Here is a 20,907-nt window from a genome sequence, read left to right on the forward strand (position 1 = left end):
TCTGAGTATGATACAAGATACTACCCAGCGTATTCTAAAATTAAGTATATTGTGGGTCTATATGCCACTTCTTTATTGATTCCAACGGCTAATGTCAAAGACTCCTTATTGCATGAAATTTCTTGAATTATTTCAAACAGAAGAGTATCAGTGGAGGCATAATAACTAATAAACAATGAGTTAACATCCCCTTCATTTTCCTTAGCCCAAAAAGCAAACTCTACAGTTTTTACTCAAAAGGAAGAGATTGATTGAAGGAGAAAAGCAGTGTGGCTAAAGAAAGGTATGCTTAATTTTGGAATCCTTACAAAGGTAAAAAAAAAAAACCAAACTAAAACCAGTCAGAAGTAATTAAATTGAGCGAATTGGGTGAGATCTTACAGGCAAATGATACATAAAAAAGTGAGGAAAAGCCTTTAATTTTCAGAAGTACAGTACTAGTTATGGAGAAAGTAAGAAGAGTAAATAGAGACTGACTTGGCAAAATCACAAACTCTTTACTGACATCAAAGGATAAGAAGTAGGTGAAAAATATAAACTAAGTCAAATTGTTAAGGATATGTATAAGGAAATTATAAGAGGATATATATAGCACAACTAGCAGTAGACATCAAGTGTAAAGGAAATAGTTATTTAACTCTATTACCAGAAAAAGAGATTTTTGAGGAAGATCTGCTCCTTCTCACTGATGATTGATGATGCTGAAAAGTATCAGTATTAATGCTACTTTAAAAAAAAAAAAAAGTAGCAGTATTAATAAAATAGCAGTATTTAATGGTTGCTTTTTCTATTGGTTTTCACAAAAAGAAATTAATAGTTACATGGTGAAAAGCTCTTTAGTACAATTATTACCACAAATTGTTGAAAGAGCAAAACCACAGTACAGTGTGGATAGATGAAGCAGGTATGTTCTTATCAACTCTTTGACAAGCTTCCTCATAGGCTAGTTACAAAAAGAATAATGACTCTTACTGGTTATTTTGTGAAAGCTACCTGACAGAAAAGTGAAGGGATGCATCATGTTCTACTTTGAAAAGGAAAAAGGTGAGTCAAGGAAGCATAGGTCAGGCAGGTTTTTTCTGGAAAAAAACCTTTGGGACAAATAGCAAAACATGCTTTTGTAAGTATTACAAACGTAAGAAAACGAATCGAATATATAATTTTCAAAAATTAACTGAACCAACTTATCTTAGCTTCCTCTTGTAGTAGAACATTAGACCTTGTGAGCTGCTACTCCTACGGCTGTCACTTGGGATTGAATAGGGATTTGTGCAACAAGGCAAGTCACACTAAGTCATGGCTGTCACCCTGCCTGGCTTCCCAGTCTTTAGAAATTCCTGTTGTCATTACAGTGACTCTTTTCATGGTATCTCATTGATGTGGGTTTCTTTCCAAGGTTACAGAAAATGGAGTTTCAATGCCAAATTTATGTTTTAGCAGGCATTCTAGCCAAGCACCAGGTGAAGAGTATAAATTAAGTAACTTTTCAAAACTGTTTGAAGAAAATTGCAAGAGAACATAAAATGATTTTGAAAATCCTTTCTTCCACTGTAAAGGGCAACAGAGACATTCCGACAGGTCTTTAAAAATGCTTGCTATTATATGGAATCTAAATGTGGAATAATAGGTACAAAGAAATGTAGATTATTTCTGTTTTGTTCACTTGACTGTAATTTGATTGAGTCAGCTGAGAGAAGTAGCAAAGACCAGCTGAGACAGAGATGGTTTCTTGTTGACATGCAAGTGGCTCCAACCACACTGTCTCCCAAGGAAAACGCAAACAATCAAGTGTGCTGGTCAGCAACCCAAGTTCAGTGTTTAACTTTCAGTTACGGTGAGAACCCATAATTCCTTTGTCCTGTTATCTGCATGTTTTCCCCTGATAGGTTAATGTTTTCCCCTCCCAGTTTTATGTATGAAGTTATGTATATTAATTGCCCTTGTTTAATATGTATCAGTTTCCAGAAAGTTCTTTGTTCCTCGACGCCCCCTAAGTCCCTCCTATGTGTTACTCCCATTGGTTCCCTTACTGTCAACCCCACCTACTTGCTCCTATCTAATTGTCTGAGATCCCTTTCCCCGCCTTCCCCTATCCCCACTATAAAAATCCCTGGTAACCCTCAGATCGTTGGCTCTTTGTCCCTGTCAATTCACCTGAATAAACTTCTGCGTGGAGCACAGAGTCCCCTCTCTTTACTCCTTTGCCTCTGCTTGCATGCCTTCTCAGCCAGCTCAGGGAGAAGCTCCCTTGGGTGAGGAGCTGCCTGTTTTGTGTGAGTGTTTCAGGATTGCTGTAGAAGTGGATGGGTCTGTGCTAGACCTCTGGGCTCTCTTTTTGCTAGCACGCTGCATACGCCGTTAGTTTCTCAGAGCGTAACAGAGCCAGCAGCGTGGGGACCTGGCCAGCGGGGACCCAGATGCACATGAGCAAGGGAGCAGAGCAGATGCAGAGACCACATGTTGGAGCGAGAGTGCAGAGCAGCAGCAGGTTCCTGGTGATGAGGCATGTCAGGCTGGGAGATCAGATCACAGGTCTGGATTAGGCCTGGTGAGGATAACCAGGGTCAGAGACAGACCCATCATTGGTGGGGCCAATAAGACTTATTAGTGCCCTAAAGGCACTTCAGCTAGACCTTGCTGTTCCTGTATGATTTATGCAAGCAAAGATGTGCAAAGGCTGCTGGCAGAAATGCCTGTTGTCCATGCCCACTTTTATATAAAACTTCAAGCCATTTTCTAAACAGTTTTGTGATTTCTTTCTTTCTCACCTTACCTGTCATACTATTAAAACTTTTCTGTGCTGCAATTAAGAGTTATAGCCAACAGTGCCTGGGAAACCTGAAAATATTAAAAAATTGAGAATTAATTTTCATAATTTTCCAAGGCTCAGCAGTTTGTCAGAAGCTGTTATGGATGGTTTACTACTACTCTCCAGCTACTGTAGTTGGTTCATCAGTATTTGGTATCCCTTAAATTGACTTTGTACTGGTATAAGCCAGAAGTGTTTGCAGCTTCAGCACTGATGGAGCAAGAAGGATAAAGCTCCTCTACTAAATATATGCCTACTGTAACATGCATCTGACATTTGGGATAAGAGCAAGTAATATATTTTGAGCCTGCAAATCTTATCAAATAGCTGGGACACCTGCTCCCAGGCACTAAGAGTCTTTGTTTATTTTAACATTTACAGTTTTTCTCTGCCCAAAAATTCTTTGATCAAAGACTCAGAAAATGTGTACACCATATATCAAAATAGTAAAAACCACAGTAAGGATTTACTGGATTAAAACTAAAAATCCAGGCCAAAGTTTCTATCTAAGTTTTCAAATGAACTCTGGTGCATTTGGCAAAATGTGAAAGTTCAGTTTGTGTTAGAACATGTGAGTTATTTTTTTAAACAAACTCCTCCTTAGTGGCCTCACGGCCTCTAAAATGGGCAAAGAACTTTAAAATGGAGGGAATAAATTAATTACTTAAAGAAGTCTTTGTTATTCTAAGCTGTATTTGTTTTGTTATTTGTAACAGGTACCTTTATTGCTGTGGGAACCTCCACTGCTGGATGATGTTAGAAAAGTACTTTCTAGGCATCTTCCTGATCAGCAAAATAAATGGTGAGTTTTGCCTATAAATCCTTGAAAACATTTTCCTTGCTGTTGCCAACTAATTGCTTTTCTTCCACACAGAAGTCCTTTCATAAATGCTACATGGAATTTAGCCCTTGGTAGCCCTCCTGCAGGCAAATAGAGTCAAACAGGCCAGTCTGCAAGTCACTAATTTTCTAGACTAAAGCTTGTCATCTCCCAGGAGAGAACATGTGACTTAGAAACATTTTAAGAAACTGTTCTGTTTTTTTCTTTTTCAGTTGGCAAAAATGTGTCAGAAGTCAGTGTTCTGGCATCTATATTTCACACTTGGATTACCAGTTCTGTGTTATATCAGTATTTAGTATCTAAACTATTACCTTTATCGAGTTCCACTGCTAAAAGGACTTAAAAGCTGTCACTGGCCATCACAGGCTGCGTAGTCTCTTAAGCAGATTGAGCACTACTGCTATCACATGATATTGGAAAATGCATTATTTTTAATTATTTCTTTGAGTTCTAGTTTACTATGCTACATTATGTACATCTACTGGTTTGAAACTAGAGAAACTTTAACGTCCCTACCCAAACAATTTTATGATTCTATACTTATATATCTTTTATACAAGATGTATGTGTAAAGTAAATAATCTGCAGGAATTCACTTACGAATTTGTTAGAAACTTCTCAGTAAAACATTTTTCAGCATTTTGGAATTTAGAATTAACATTCATAATTATCTTGACCTGAGTGAACTATATGAATTTGAAGGAAAATTGCTGCTTAATCAGAACGAATGTCAAGTACTATTTATGGCAAAGGTTTATCAAATGGACAAATACAGACTAGAAAAAGTGGAAAGGATTCTACGGAAGGTTAGTGATCCACAAGACTGAATCCAAGCTGATAGCTGTTGCAAACATTGTCCCCCGCAGTACTGCTAGGTATAAATAGAGGCATAGTTGTACACTCCTTCAAATAACATTCAGTGGGCTTATAATGTTCCTGGTGTCTTGCCTTATAATTGAGAAGACATCTTAAGCACCCTTTTTTTCACAGTCTCTACAGATATTGGAATGTTTTTGTGGTGTTTCATTGATGTATTTTTGAGCATGGGATATGAAAAACACATGAAAACTGAATGGGGAATTCATCAGTTTTTTATTATATTTTTACTTTCTGGAAGAAAAATTACAGGAGTTGATACTGCGTTAGGAAAAAAGAAGCAATGAACCTCCTTGTTCTGATTAATCCTTTCACTGGAACTTGTGGGAGGTCTGTATGCTAGAATATCAGTGTTTCCTCCACTTCACCAGGTTCTCAGGGCAGACAGCTCACTCCCCTGTGGTTTTAGTGACTAAAACCAAGTGAAGGACAGCAGCCGACTTTGTCCTTGTATTACTCTCCAAAGCCTTAATCAGGTATTGCTTGGATCAATTTCCCTAAGGTCATAACAAACACAGCCAGGTAACACTGTGTGCATGACCACCTTTCAGAGACCCAGTTTTGGCGGTAACTGACTTGTTGCCTATGCTAAATATGTTTCAGTGCTAGAATACTTAAGGAAACAGCCCTCTTCTGTTAGTCCTTATTTGCTCCTTTTGAATAGTATGCAACACTAGAAACAAAAAATATGCAGCAAAGGCAACTCACTGAATAAAACAGTTTACATTCTGGCACAGGCATATTCAGAGATCATAATCTTACAGAGAATTCGTGAATTGTACAGAGAGGTTCTCTAAATAACCATCTATCTGTTAATAAGGAAGAATTAAGGTCTTTGAACTGTGGACAGATGCATGCAATTAGAAACAAGATCACATTATTTTTAATAATGGAATGCAAATTCACAGCAAGGGAACAGGTGCACAAATGTCACGGACCATTAAAACTTATCACAGGTGCATTATGAAGCATGTGGGGAAGCAAGTCAATTCATTCTCCAAAGACTGCAATAGGTTTGTTATTATATAGTAAGGAATACGGCAATATTTTTGGAAAATAGCTTTGTCCCAAGTAAGAATTTTACTGCTGGATGTGCATGAATTTTCCTCATTAATAGTACTAATATTTCAGTTTGCTGGGCATTTTTTACTCAGACTGGGTTCTATATTAACATGTGCTATCTATGTATCTTCAGAATATGAGATATCAGTTCATATCTAACCAGCAGCTCTTACTTACCTTTAGAGGTGTATCTCTGGACCTAGCCTTGGCTTCCTGTATGGTAACTCACTGTTAGACGTAATTCTTCCAGCTCTTTTGGATATTTGTGGATGGTTTCTCAGTAGGTCATTTGGTTCATAGGATAGGCTGGGAAATGTCATCCCCTTCTTTGGCAGTGCCTGAGAAGACAGAGGAAAGGACACGTGTCCTGTGTGCCCTAACCAAGAGCAAGCAGATACAGCTGAAATTTCATCCGCTGTAATGGCAGATATGTTTTTGCTGCTCTTTGAGTATCCATACATAAATAAAGTGTTACAGTAGAAGCACTTGGTAAAGTGCAATTTGAAGGTTTTTTTAAATGTGACACTAGGAGTCCTAGCCATTAGCATTTTGAGTGCTTCCTCTGCAGAATAGCTTGGCCTGACTCCTTCTTGCTTCAAGTTGGCCTAATTCCATAGGCAGCAAAGAGTTGGATTAACATTACCAGCAATGAAGATCAGTTGCAGACTTGCAGCAGTACAATGCATAGTGAGTCTGGAGAGGAAATACCCTGTGTACATATCCTTAACATAATTAGACAATCTGCATTTTTTTTAAACTATTGCTGGCTCACTAGAAGTTCACTTGTATACTAACTGTTACTTCATAGTAGCTATCATTACTGTACTTTTTGCTGTATGATAGATATTGTTGATTGAAATAAGCAGCCAATGAGTAGGAATCTGCTGTGGGAAATCTGCATCTCCTCTAGAGGCTTATTTTTTAAAGATACACTTGTAGAAAAAGGAAATAGTCACTTTCAAGAAAAACAGAGCAAATTATGAAGAAAAGCAAGCTGAAAGTTTAAAATTTTTTTGGATCTCCAGAAACTTAATTTTGAAATGCAGTTTTGCTTAAGGAGCTTTAAACTAGATTTGAAGTGGTACAGGAATATAGCTAGGCTTGACAGATATAAGCTATGCAATGGGGACAACTGAAGGAACCGCCCAAGTAGCAAAATGAGACTTCAGAGGGGATACCTCCAATGAGTACAAACACCCAAAGGTGTAACCATGAGACAGGACTGTTGGGGTCTCCCTTTGCACCTCTACTGGGATATTGACATACTTCAACACTTCTATAAAGTGCCTGTACAGAAATGCACACAGTTTTGGGAACAAACCGGAGGAACTAGAGATCTGTGTGCAGTCACAGGGCTTTGATCTCATTGCAGTTACAGAGATGTGGTGGGACAGCTCGCATGACTGGAATGTTGTCATGGAGGGCTACATGATGTTTAGGAGAGAAAGACCAGGAAGGCATGGTGTTGGAGTTTCCCTCTGTGTGATTCAACACCTGGAATGTATTGAGTTCTATCCTGGGGTGGATGATGAGTGAGTTGAGAGCTTATGGCTTAGGACAAAAGGGCAGAGTACCAAGGGTGACACTCTTGTGGGTGTTTGCTACAGGCTGCCTCATCAGGAGGAGGGAGTGGACAAGGTCTTGTACAGGCAGCTTGGAGCAGCCTCATGGCTATAGGCCCTGGTTTTTGTGGGGGACATTAACTACCCTAGCTTGGTCTAACCTGTCCAAGGATGTCAAGGACAAAAAGAACAGCTTCTTAAAAGACATTAAAACCAAAAGGAAAACAAAGGATAATTTGTTTTCAAAAACAAATTCAAAAACAAAACCTGTTACTAAATGGAAGTAACAGAGGACACAGAGAAGGCAGAGATCCTGAATGTCTTCTTTGCATTGGTCTTCACTGACAAGACCAGCTCTCAGGATTCTCTGACACAGCGGACCAGAGTAAGGGAATGCTGAAAGTGCATTAGGAAGAGCATTGGCAGCAGGTTGAGAGAGTTCAATTCTGGGCTCCTCAGGACAAGAGAGATATGGAGTTCCTGGAGTGGGTCCAATGAAGACCTACAAACATGATTAAAGAACTGGAGCGTCTCTCTGACGAGAAAAGGCTGAGGGAGCTGAGCCTGTTCACCCTCAAGAAGAGGTGAGTGAGAGGGGACCTCATCAATGTCTGTCAGTATCTGAAGGGAGGGTGTCAAGAGGATGGACCAGGCTCTTCTTGGTGGTGCCAAGCAATAGGACAGGAGGCAATGAGAAGAAACTGATGCACAGGAAGTTCCACCTGAACATGAGGAAGAGCTTTACTGTGTGGGTGACCAAGCACTGGAACAGATTGCCCAGAGAGGCTGTGGAGTCTTCCTCGCTGGAGATAAGCAGGAACTGTCTGGACACAATCCTGTGCCATGTGCTCTGGGATGGTCCTGCTTGAGCAGGGAGGTTGGACCAGATGACCCTCCATGGTCCCTTCCAACCTGACCCATTCTGTGATTCTGTGAGAAACACAGTAGATTTTGTGGAATTTCTTTCTGTATTAGTTGATACATGAAATTAACAGTATTTTAGTTTGTTGGTTTTTTTTTTCCACAATGTCTAGCCATAGAGGTTGTGTATCCCTAAAGCTGAAAAGTGAGCATGTAAATATACTCTGTTCCACTCAAAAGAGAAACATATTTTTATTCTGACAGAAAAAATCAAATTAATGACCAAGTAAAATGAGAACATTTTTAGTCAGAAATGTTCATCTGAAAACACTCTTTAACAAGAGGTATTTGTCCTGTCAAGTATATTAGCTCCCTTCTTGGCTCTTGATGCAAGTTCCTCCTGTGGGATGCTCTGCACTGTGGCTAGGGAGATTAACTCTTGAGATGTCTTGGTCTTCAGCAGTTTTTCTCCAGGAAGGGTGCTTCTGGGGATTGTCCATTCCAGGGATCACTCCCACTACACAGCAGGAAAAAGCCTGAGCTGGGCTTGGGTCCCTTCCCAGGACCATGGACATATTTTCGTGAGCTTTGTGCTGTGAAACACCCACAAGCACGTTCATTGCCAGTCAGGTTAGGCAGATTGTGCCTTCAGTGTGGCATTACAAAAAAATCATTTAGTAGGTGTTGGCACAGACTTAGGTAGAAATTTAAGGCCACTGAGCAAGTACCAGGGAGGTGGAGGAACAGGATGTTTTAAGGAACATCATAATCAGACAGTTGGAAATTATTGCACCCTGGTTGAAACTTACTTGATTTTTTGGATATTTTTCTATATTATATATTGATGTTTTTGGTTTTTTTTGATGGAAGCACATAATTTTCCTGATGTTTTCTGGAAAAAGAATTGTCCTGGTTTATAAGTGTTTATAAGCTATAAGTGTTTAATTGATAATTCAAGAAAATGACATTTTCTGAGGAAATTTTCATGTTAACAGTGATTATGGTTCCATGAATATGTTCCATATTCCTGAGAGCTTTTTTTTCTGACACACTTAAATTTGCCGTTCTGTTGTTCCAATTAAATTTAACTGTTAAAAGTCATGATCATGGAGTGTGGTGCCCATTAATTACATTAACATAGCATTCCAGACCACTCAAAATCATAGTCATATTGGTTGTTTTAGAAAAGTTTGCAAACTTTAAATCTTTTAATCTAGGCCATATACAACATGAGCACAATAGAGCCCAAAACTACAATGATGGATTCTCTTGCCTCCATTGAGAAGAGGGACTGCTGTTCTGTACTGCTGGTGGTGTTTTATTTTTAATATATATATTATTTATTTATTTAAAGGGCAGTAGCTTCATACTTTAAATGCTGAGAGTTGTAGATCTAAAGCCATTCTCATAAGTGTATGTCAGTGATATTTATTTCCAAAAAAAGGGAACACTAAACATTTATTCTTCCTGATCATGGCTAACCAGTTATTCAGAAACCTGGGGCTGTGAGCTGTGGACATAAAGGCTGCAGTCTGTCTTAATGACTGGAGAATGGACACCCTCACTATAGTGATGTGAAATTCCTCGAAGTGCTGCTCTCTCCTCAGCAGCATCACTTCAGACATAGCGGGAGAAGTCTGTCTCAGTCAGCTACTCCTCATCCATATTCAGGCACTGAGAGCACGGTATTGTCCTGTGCTGAAAAATCAATACTGTGAATACTGTGTGGGCTGAGTCTATTTGATCTCTGTGGTTGTCATGGCTACACTTCAAGGTATTGATTCATCCGCAGGGATCTCAGGGTTGGATGGTCCCTGTATTGAGGCAGAAATCTTTTGTCCTGTGAAATCTAAGCACATTCTACAATGAACCCTGTTTCACACATGCTTAGACCACCAAAACTGGTTTGCTTTTTTTTCTTCTTTCTCTTCTAGAGGTATTGGTGGAAGAAACAATTTCTCAAATATTTCCTACAAATTCCAGCAGATTCTATTACCGATGATATTGCAGACATGGTAAAACGTACAGTGAAAATTATATGGATAAAATGAAAGACACTCAAAATACTGCTGTTTTGCTTCATTGAAAACAGTGAATCATGTAGACTGGGTGTATTCTCAGTGGCTGTTCCTTGGATCCTTTTGTTCATGTATTGGATCTATTATGGTCAACTTAAAGTAAATAAATTGAAAAGATTCTGATTGGAGAGGACTGTAATTTGCATTAGAACTCTATATTAGACACTGCCATTTCATACAGTTTCATACCATTTATTCAGTATTTTATACCATTTATTCAGTTTACTTTTTTGTAGATGTATATACGTGTACATAAGTGTATTTATAAAACAACAGGTCCAAAATTGCCTGTGAGATATATATGCTCTGATTTTATCCAGAAATCATGGCACTCTCTTTTGATACCTTTTTGTTTGTATTCATCAAAGTAACTGATCCATCTGTGCTTGCCATTGGCTTTGATTCCCTGGAATAAGTGTAACAATTTATGTAGTAATGTCTTAGCCAGTTTTACTGGCAGGGAACTGATTAAAGTAATGGTAAGGTAACACGAGACCAAAACACAAGTATTTGAGGTCCAAACCTCCATCAAGTAATCTAATCTCCCATGGTCTTAGATAAATTATATTTTGTATATTAGCATTTCTGAAATCAAATTGTTACTGGATAAAAAGGTGAATCTAGGGGAAATTACCAAAAAATATGGAAGGAAGGTAGTCAAACTGTATCTTATATTTATAATCAATTGTTAGATTCTATGAATATGGAGTGTTGCCTTATGTTACAGTGTAGATCTTTTTGTAAAAACACAGATAAATAATGGGAAACAGTGTTGTTCAGCCTATTAATAGAAGAGGTATGTTCCTAGTGTGTTGTGTGTTGAGAACACTGGGCTTCCTGACAAGCATGCAGATGCATGTTTTGAAAATGTTGGCTTGGGTTTGGGTGAAAGGGTGTCCTGGTAAAGGGATAGATGCTGTTTGTATTTGCACCATAAAATTTATCAAACATGAAGCCCCTGCCTTGTGCAGAAATGGCTTTCTCAGTAAAATTTGTCTATTTATTCTACCCACTGACTGTGTAGAAATCAATGAAAAATCCTGAGGAATAAAGGGAGAAGCCTGCCTCAGCCTTCTGCTTCCTCTCTGATTGCTGCTGAGCTTCTCTGAGGGACTGTTGTTTTATTTGACTGTGGCCTCCAGCTGAACCTCTCTCCAAGGTTTGTCTTACCTTCACTAAGGCTTGTGATGCTGAAATTTATGGAATTTTTTTTCTTCACAGTGAGGTACTGAGGCCCCCTTGTAATTTCTGTCTGTATTTCTGGTGTTAATAGCAGTGATCTTACCCCGTTTGTGTCATCTCTGCTAAGAAGCAAGAAAAATGCCTTAATGGGAAACGTACCAGGTTTCCTAAAATTTAAGCAGTTCCAAAGAATTTTGAATTGCATTTATGTGAGCCTATATTCCCTCCCGTTCCCTATTATGTGTGTTAGCTTTCCATCTGTGTTTTCATTCTTTGAAATCATTGATGGTGTATAAATATTGGAGATGGTTCTGCACATGGAGGAAGTACTCTTAAAAGATTTTTCTTTGGTTATCTTTGGATATACGTGTTTGGTTAATGGACCTACTTTCTTTGTTAGATCTTAAAAAGGTGTTTCTGGAGAAAAAACTGTTCTGTTTCTGATATCTAGAACAAGTTAACCTCTCTTTCTATACACAACTGACTTTCTCCTTCCCTCCCTAGAGTTTTCTGTAGTTTTTACTATTGTTTTCTAATAGGGTGGATACTATTTAATGTCTTCAGTTTTGAGCTCCCCTCTTATCTGGGTTTTTCAGATTTCAGTCATTTTTCCATGAGACATTTTCAGTAAGAAGACGAAAACTCAGTACTTGTTATTGCCAAAGCTGTGTTCCTGAAAGAAGACAGGCAGCTTCCTACAATTAATTTCATCCTGAGTTGTGCTGTATTCTAAAGCTGCATGTTAAGATCTTGGTTAACTCAGAAGAAAGGGTCAATGGGCATTTCAAGCTGAGTACAGACTCTGGTGAAGTATGGTATTCATGTATTCCTGAATATCTCATTTTAAACAGTTGTAGAATCAGAATCTGGAGAGATGTGGGGCCCTGGAGCTACCAGTGACATGTTAGTCTCTGGTCTTTTGTGAGCATCTTGCCCAGCCTATGACCATAACCAGTCAGAAGCCTATTCTGACTCTCAGTAAACTGGAATACTTTGTCTCTTGGTGTTGTGTATTGGCCTGGAGGCAATGCTGTGGCAGTGACTGCAAATGTGGCTCGTACTGAACTATCTAGAAAATGGAAAGTGGGATTTCAATATACTTCTTGGCCATGTGTATACAACTTAAGTATACTGATACAAGGTAATATATCTGTGAAATCTGACTCCTGGATAATGACTAATGTCTGTGGAGTCAAGAATTCTTAATTTTGTCAAGAAAGATCAGGTTCAAGTAATAAAGTACTGTTTGGGAATAATCTTTTACTATTAACAATGCCTTCCTTTAGCTATGGACACATATTTCCATCCATTGTTTTAAGCAATGTAAAATACAATAAATAAACAATTTCTTATTTTTATCTCTTTTTAAAAGGATGTATTTGACTAGTACTTTCCTACAATAACAGTAAACACCCCTAAAACATTGCTCTTTCATAAAAAGAGGTGGAAAGCAGCACCAGAAAATGGCTTTCAACTAGCGAAAGTAGAAAAAATATATGATATGTGGATTTGGTGGCTCTACTCTGGTTACTACAATCAGTGTATGAGAACAAAATCAGATTTTCCATTTTAATGTATCTAAAGTTACGGAATTCTGTCAATAAAGATATTCTATATGATAAAAAACACCTATGGAAAAACAAACTTGAAGAGAAAAATGCGGACAACAGACTCCAGCTATTAGCTCCAGTCTGTTTTATTTTTTTTGATTTGATTTTTTGTGAGAGTGGAACTTGGTCATGACTTACTGTCTTGTAGCAGTGACTAACTGAATTAATATTTTGATTGATATGATGTGAAAATTTGTGTAAATTCCATTAAATCCAGAGCATAAATTGTTAGGCTTTGTATTAATGCACTCAGAGTCAGTCCTAAAATGTTTCTTTTCAAAGTGTGCAGTTGGAATGGGGTGTTGTGGTGATAAACTTGGAGAATAATACACAGATGATGCTGCATGACAAAAGAAGCAGGAAACCTGGGACTGAGGGGAAAGGAGGTAGCACTGGTGGCTGTGCCTCTCATAACTTCACCCCAAGCTCTGGATCTCCATATATCTACTACAAACTGGAACAGTGATAGTTGAGATCTATTTAAAATCATGGCGAAGTTACTGCATCTACTTTTCAAGAACAAACTTAGGAAAAGTCTACTCCATTTTTTTTTGGTTTTTTTTTTTTTTTTTGGTTGGTTTTTTTTTTTTGGTTGGTTTTTTTTTTTTTAATTTGAAGTATATACTATCAAGAGAAAGCAAAAATAGTTGTGTTTCAGAGACTCATAATGCTCCATCTCTGGTTACTGCAGATACCTAGAAAGCTTTCTAGGTGTTCAGAAAAGCCTGTAGTTCTTTTTTTTTTTTGTAGGAGCCCGGGATAATTCATTCATTTATGGACTGTTTAGGGTCTGAATTTCAGCAGTAATCTGCTTAGTAAGCTGTAGCTGATGTATTTTTAAACCCTGCGAAAGGAAGCTATTGCAACCAGCTAGTGGTCATTTCTACACAACTGCTATAGACTGAAATCTGTCTGGAGAATAGTTTAACTGCATGTTCTTTCTTGATTTATGCTTATTTCACAGGAACTAGTACCTCTAAATGTGTGTGCACACATATGCAGACTCTGCACAGTACATGGTGTTTTTAAAAGTCAGAAAAGATGTATCTTAGAAGTGAGGTAATTCAGCTTTTGTGAGGTTAGGAGAATAATCTACACCACTGAGAGGAAAATATAATCCAAATGTTGTTATTGAAGGACTAGATACATATTTTTAGCCTTTTTCTTCTCAAGGATAATTCATTATACACTGAATACTCACAGTGCCTGAGCCTATTTAGTGGAAGTCCAACCAAATGTACAATGAATGTCATTGGCAAATGTCATAGCTAAGTGTAAAGACTATAAGGAGCAAAGACTTCCCATGGGAAGTCTTACCAATGGGATAAAAGGTGTAATTTTTTATTGAATTCCACCACGTTGTATTAGAAAGCGAATTCTAAAGCAGTTGTGTTTGAACCAATTTAAAGCAGAGCAACATAATTTAGTCTGATGTGCGATGACAAAATGTGCCTTTGCCTCACCAAACCCACCAAAACGTGTATTTTTGATAATCTACAGTTAAAATTCTTGCTAACATCAGCAGCGTCTAAAGAGGAGAGAAATGGCTGTGAGGAACAGCTGTGGCTTACTTCAGTTTTCTTAACTGCAAAGAGAGATCTTAGAGTACAGCTCAAATAATTTACTACTCAAATAGTTCTTTTGCAATAAACATTTGATTATGAGAAACTAAGAGAGCATCTGTTAGATTGTTTTAAATAACTATGTCACTTAATCGAAATAGCTTCTAGAGTTAAGGCTTCCTTTAGGAAGGTTTCAGCATTTGCATCTGTTGAATGATTTATATCCCTGACATTAGTTTAATATTATGGGGGAAAACACAGTTCAACCTCCAGCAGGCTGGTATGAGATGTGAAACTGTTCCAGGTTGAATTTTCCTTTTTAAATTTTTCATGAAATTCTCTCAGCAGGCCACTGTTCAGCTCTGAAAGGATTTTGAACCTAATAACCATAACTGCTTCAGTCTAACCATCAGGAAAAAAAAAACAAAGGGGAAAAACCCGCTCCACTGGAAAACAAGCATTTCATCAAAACTCTTTTCCTGCTTTTACAACAGCATAATAACACTGAATGGATTTAGGGCCGTCAATTGTAAAATTATCATTTTTCACCAAAGCAACATTATATTAAATGCTTAATTATTCATTACTAATGCTTGTCATGGTGAAAGATTGGTCTCAGCAATTTTTAAAGCAGTGGGCCTGGCTTTTCTTCCTTGAAGGTTAATGGCTGAGCCCTTGGTTTCATTACCTTCCCTAAACGTATCACACCTCATATGTCTCAGCTTCGCTTTTTGCTTGCTCTCCTCTCTCTGCCTTAGTGACTAAATAGTGGCAATGCTGAAAATTTGGTAGGGTCTGTTGCATGAACTTTGTTTTGGTGTTTGCATTGGGATAAATTGTTCACCCTGGCAGTAAGGATGGGTGGCAGCAGAAGTGAGGTTGGGGACTTTGTAAGATATAATCATTCTTGGCTAAGCTGAATCATTCCTGCGGGGGCCTTTTTAAAATGGTAGCACTTAGCTTTAAATGGAACAAGATGCACTGAGATTATGAGCAAATTATGCAACTTGCAGAAAGCTATTTACTCATTTGAAATTACATGCATGAAATATTGATGGTGCATTAGTTGCATGATGGCAGTAAAAGTGGACTGCATTCAGTCTTGCTAGGTGCAAGGCCAAGGGACTATAGCCTTAAGCTTTTACTCTGTAAACTTCTGAATGTTTAAGGTTTGTATTTATCAGGCCAGTTTCAATATAACCTGTAAATACAGGGTGAAGGTTGTTTGGAGTTTTTTCAAAACTTCAACATCATCTAAAATCCCATGTAACAGAGAGGTCATTAATTTCACAGAATGGGGAATGGTTGTATTTTTGCTATGGCTAGAAGAAATTGCTCCTTATGTTTTTTTTTTTTTTTTTTTTTTTTTTTTTTTTTTTTCCATACTGCTATCCTTATGTACCTTTACAAGTAAGGAGTTTTGAAAACAGGGCTGGGCTGACTGTAATTTGAGCTCTTCTCCACCTCTTTCAAAGGAACAAGGTAAGCCCAGGTAACTGTACTGATTAAGAAATGTGAAGAGTAAGGAACTGAAACAGTCACTGAAAATTCAGGAGTGACAAAGCACACCTAATGGCATTATTTCCATTAATATTACCATCACTACTGGAGATTTCATACTTGATGCTAATTATTGAACTTGATTCCTATAAATAAAGGCATCACTGTATAAATAATGAATTTTGAACCTATCCATACATGTACTAGTCTTCTATAAATATAAATGTGGTAATTTTCAGCAAAGCTATTCAGTGCACTTTAAAGGAGATAAATAATTAATATGAATTCCATTTAGTTATTAAAGAGTCACTGTCAAGATAAAAATCATTGGAGTTTTTAACAAAATTCCCTGATTGCTAGTAGTCAGATTGATAAATGAAACCAGAATTATTTGAAATATCTTGTTCAGGCCTCACCTTTGCTGCCTCTATTAATATCCACCCTTTATATACAATGATGGAAAAAGAATATTTGGCCAGATAGAAGATGAAGGCTAAAAATTTCAATTTTTTTGCTGTCTGTGTGCTTTTCATTCAATCTAGAAATAAAAGTAACTATTTGTTTTCCTAGTTTCTAAGTTTCATTTGTGGTTAGGGGCAGTATTATCTTTCCCTTGTTTACCCCATTCTCTTATCTTAAAAAAAAGTCAGAAATTTAAGATGCTGTAAAATATTGTAATTATACTTTCAATTAAGGACATATATATGTTACAGTTATATATTTATGTTAATAAAAATATTTGATAAATTAAGAAAAGGCAAGAGGAGAAAATAATTATTGCTGCATATCACAGAGATAACTACTGATTTAACCACTATTGATGATAAAATGATTATTTCCTATCTGATCTTAAACCATTGGCTGTTTATTCTATAAAGAAATGGCAGAAGGAGCAGAGGAGAAAAAATGATTATTAACAGCATTATTCTGCTGCAGAACTCAGAGTGTGTTGTTGGCCCAGTTGTTATTTCCTGATGAAGGTTGCCCAGACTGTTTCCTTTTGCTTATCCTTATTTGGGAAGATTTTTACTTGTGTATTTCTTATTCATATTGTGACGGTTAAGCAGAATCAAAATACACAGGAAACCTTTAGTCTCTTATACATGTAAATTTGGGTAAAACCCCAAATCTCCTTCCTCATAGTATACAAATATATTTACTTCTAAACACATGGAAAAAGAAATATGGACAAAATACTTAGGGTCCTCTTTAGAGCTTTTAAATTAAGCATAAACTATGCCCTTTCAGTGTGGCATGTTTTCTCTGTCTGTAAAGGTTAGGTCACATCACAAGAAAGTCAATAATCTGCCAGCAGCATTGCCTACTGGCCTTTTTAGTTGTTTAACACAAACTTACATGAAGTACCAGTGGATTCCAAGGTTAGTCTGAACCTCTGGGAGCCCTGTGAAGGGGCTAAGAATAACTTAAGAATACCTAAGAATAACTTAAGATTGTTGGAAATAGGAGATAGGGACAACATAATAAGACCACTGTTCACCTTGTATTCAGAAATGCTTCTGATGCTCCTAATAATAAATGTTGGCTGCTGTACAGACTGTGAGTTTGTTCCTGCTGTACTCTCTGGGGAAATTTGAGCATAGGCTGAAAGAGCAAGTTCCAGTCCCACAAGAGTATTGTTGTATTAGCAGAGATGCTCAGCTCAGCTGGAGTAATGTCATGGTGCACCAATGCTGCTGTCACTGTGCACCACAGCTACCTGGGGTATTCCTGTGTTGCTCTGCTTTATGTAGCGTCAGTGTGCTCTAAAGGAGATGAGGGAGGATCTTCTCGGTCCAGCATAATTTCTCTTTGCTCAGAAGAGGTGGGCCAGAGTCAAACAATGCCATATGACTGTGAAGATTGGGAATTCAGAATATGAAATGAATATTCATCTGCTACTTTACCATCCACTCTTGATAAGTAACTGGTAGTATATGTGGGGAGATATAACTGTGAGTACCATGAATCTCTGGTGCTATCCCAGGAATAATACTTTTGTTAGTAAATTCTTTCCTCATCAGTCCTGCCTGCCTTCCTGCCTGCCTTCCTGCCTTCTCCTTTGAGATAAAATTGAACATCATATTTAGTATAATATACATCTTTGCTAAATATCATGCTCTGAATGTTTAATTATTTTACATGTAGAACATAATTAGCCATTTGTTTTCTGAACTGTTTTGATTAGAGGTTCCAAACGAGTAAGTAAACGGCATCAACACCACCCTGACAATTTTTCTCTTACAGGAACATTGTATTGTCTAAACTAGTTTAATATTGGTGCTGGAAAAAACACCTCATGCTATTGTGCTGAACTCACATTTGTTTTTAAGGGTCTAGCCTCTTGAGTGCTTGGAGAGTGAGTTACATGGATTCTGTTCCTAGTGAACACGTCCACCTCCATCTGGCTGTTTGCTTTCATCTTGCCTGAATGAGTAGGCTAAGATTACAAGAAAAATTGGAGCAATGAAAATAAGTCAGTGTTTTCATAGAGTTTTCTTGCAAGCGTGATGGGGAAATTAGTAAGTGGGAAGTGTCTGTCAGACAGTCTGGTGACTTGTTAACAAAGACCATCCTTCCCAGTGCACTGCTCTTAAAACCCTACATTAAGACCTCAGAAATGCTCAGTTTCCTTCAGAGAAGGAAGTCACAGGGAAGATTAAGTGAGTTGTCGACAAACTTTTGGAGAGATTTTTGAGAGAATGTTTCTTCCAATTTGTAAAAGAAGAAATTTTTTTTCAGAGAGGTCCTAATTTTGAGAAAATTATTTGGGAACTGGCTTTGAGATCATGTTTACAATTTCCTATCAGAGCAGAATGGATTACATCAATTTGATAGTCAAGTTGTGAAAACTGTGTACCTAAAAGGAACAGCTGTGTTCAGGCTCCTGATTGTGCATGATCTTTTCAGCTTCTAAAAAGATGGGTAGTGGGGTAGCACATGAAAATATTTGTGCTAGAAGTACCCATGCATATCATCTCATCACCCCAGTGACATTTGGAAAGAGGGGAAAGTAATATCCAAATGTTCAGGAAATGAATATGAATCTTGGGTAAAATTCTGCTTCTTTTCTGCACTCTGAGAGAGAAATGAAAGCTGAGCAAATCAAAACCTCCACTTCTGAAATTCTGTTGACTCTGGGAATTTTTTGGTATAGTGTGAAATGTTTCTATTGGAAAAGACTTGCCTCACAGTGATCTCAGGCTTATTTAAAGATCCTTCAAGTTAACGGAGACTAAGTGGCCCCAATTTCTGAGCCTTTGAATTTGAAACCTTAGGGATAGAGAGATATTTGAAGAGAGGTTACAAAATTATGCTGTAATATACAAGGCACTTCAAGCTGCAGAGTTTTTATAGTAAAGTTTCCTCTGGTTTTGGAAGGAAGCTGGCTTTTGATATTGTTCTGATGCTTATGAAACAACTGAAGTGAAATTCTATGATACTATGAAATACCTAAAAATGGATGTTGGCTGCCTTCTTTTTTAAACTCTTTCAAAGATTGTTGCATCACTGTGTTGGGAAAATAAGACTCTTAGCAAATTGGCACCAGTATCTTTCTTATTCCAGCTGTTTTCCAGAAATTCTAATGATGTAGCTGACAATTAATGATATAACTTCTACTACTGAGATGTAATGAGTTTAAAGTATTACAGGCTCTCTAATGCCAAACCATTTGCTGATGTAAGTTGAAAAGGCAGCTTAGTGATCTACACCACACAAGACTAGTCAATATATTCTTATTTCATTCCACTTTTTAATATTGAAAATCTTGAGGAGAAAAATCTGCTCTGTTCATTTCTTCTGGTGGTTCACAAGTGTTATCTCTTATGCTTCCTTACAGGAGCTATGGAAAAAATATAAGATGTGACACAGAACTGTCAAACATCCTGGGAATGAAACTTCCAGGTATTTGTCAGTTTGCCCATGTTGATCCATCCTTAGCCTGTCTGATACAATCTTCACTACAGGCAAATCAGTGTAGTACAGAAGAGTCAAAAGGGTCCGTAAATGGAAGTTGCACTTCCTGTATTTTTAATTTTCCATGGATGTGCAGGATAAATTGAAGCAATTCAAAATAATTAAGGCAAGCTAAATCATCACATAGTGTAAGTTGCCATATTAGTTGATGTAAATAATTTTAACTTTGTGGCATTTATTTCCTTCAGGACTTAACCTAGAGTGTATGACAAAATGGACGCATAGATGTATGCTTACATGAGAGCTGTGATGTTATCCAAGATCTGTATTTTGTACAAACAACATGGAACAAAAGCCAACCCACTAGGGGATGTAAATTGCATTTGAGAGAATTCTTAATAAATTTTTAAAATTAAAATTAAACGTCTCCTTATAATTCTTTCCCAAAACGCAAAGAATTAATCATTCTTCAGGTTTTTATTCCTTTTGAAACTAACATTTTTTAATGCCAAGTGAAGCAAATAATTTATTTATAATACATATGATAATATAAGAAAATGTTAGTATAATAGAAATAAAATACATTTAAATGACCTGCCACAACAATTTTAGTATTTGTGGTACCTGTACCTGAACACTAAGGGTTTAAAGGATCATTCTGTTCTTAAGCTACTTGTTCTAAACGCTATCACTGTTCAAAGAATTCTCTGTAACTCAGGTGGGAGAGACACTGACGTGCAGGCAGGTGCTCTGTAGTTTGAATACCAGACAGAGCAAGACACTTTTTGTCTTTTAACATAGTCCAGAGCACCTGTGTCTGCAGCTGTGGCTCTACCTTGTCTTGTTCAATTGTATGAACTTTCACATGAGGTCTGCACTCTGGGCAGGACATTTGGCTGGAGGCCTGATTCATTCATTACTTCTGCTTTCCTGTGAAGCATCCCAGATGGCTTTTTTGAGTACTCATGGTGTGAACCTCAGGTATTCAGGTACTGAATTAAGTACCCAGGTACTGAAACGCTCCCTGTGCACAAGTATCCTCTTAGCTG

General features: G+C 37.5%; 1 long non-coding RNA gene across 2 annotated transcripts; it reads left to right on the forward strand.

The window, feature by feature from the left end:
• Positions 1 to 2,112: 2,112 nt before the first annotated feature.
• On the forward strand, positions 2,113 to 20,219 carry LOC138107393 (uncharacterized). 2 transcript variants are annotated; one of them, XR_011149479.1, is made up of 5 exons: positions 2,113 to 2,273; positions 3,526 to 3,611; positions 15,855 to 15,925; positions 19,782 to 19,846; positions 20,107 to 20,219. It is a non-coding gene; the product is annotated as an uncharacterized lncRNA (long non-coding RNA). The 2 variants fall into 2 exon arrangements; XR_011149478.1 differs by lacking the exons at positions 15,855 to 15,925; positions 19,782 to 19,846; positions 20,107 to 20,219 and adding an exon at positions 9,946 to 10,270.
• The last annotated feature ends 688 nt before the right edge of the window (positions 20,220 to 20,907 follow it).

The sequence above is a fragment of the Aphelocoma coerulescens genome, chromosome 3 (assembly GCF_041296385.1).
Source record: "Aphelocoma coerulescens isolate FSJ_1873_10779 chromosome 3, UR_Acoe_1.0, whole genome shotgun sequence".
NCBI classification, from domain to species: domain Eukaryota; kingdom Metazoa; phylum Chordata; class Aves; order Passeriformes; family Corvidae; genus Aphelocoma; species Aphelocoma coerulescens.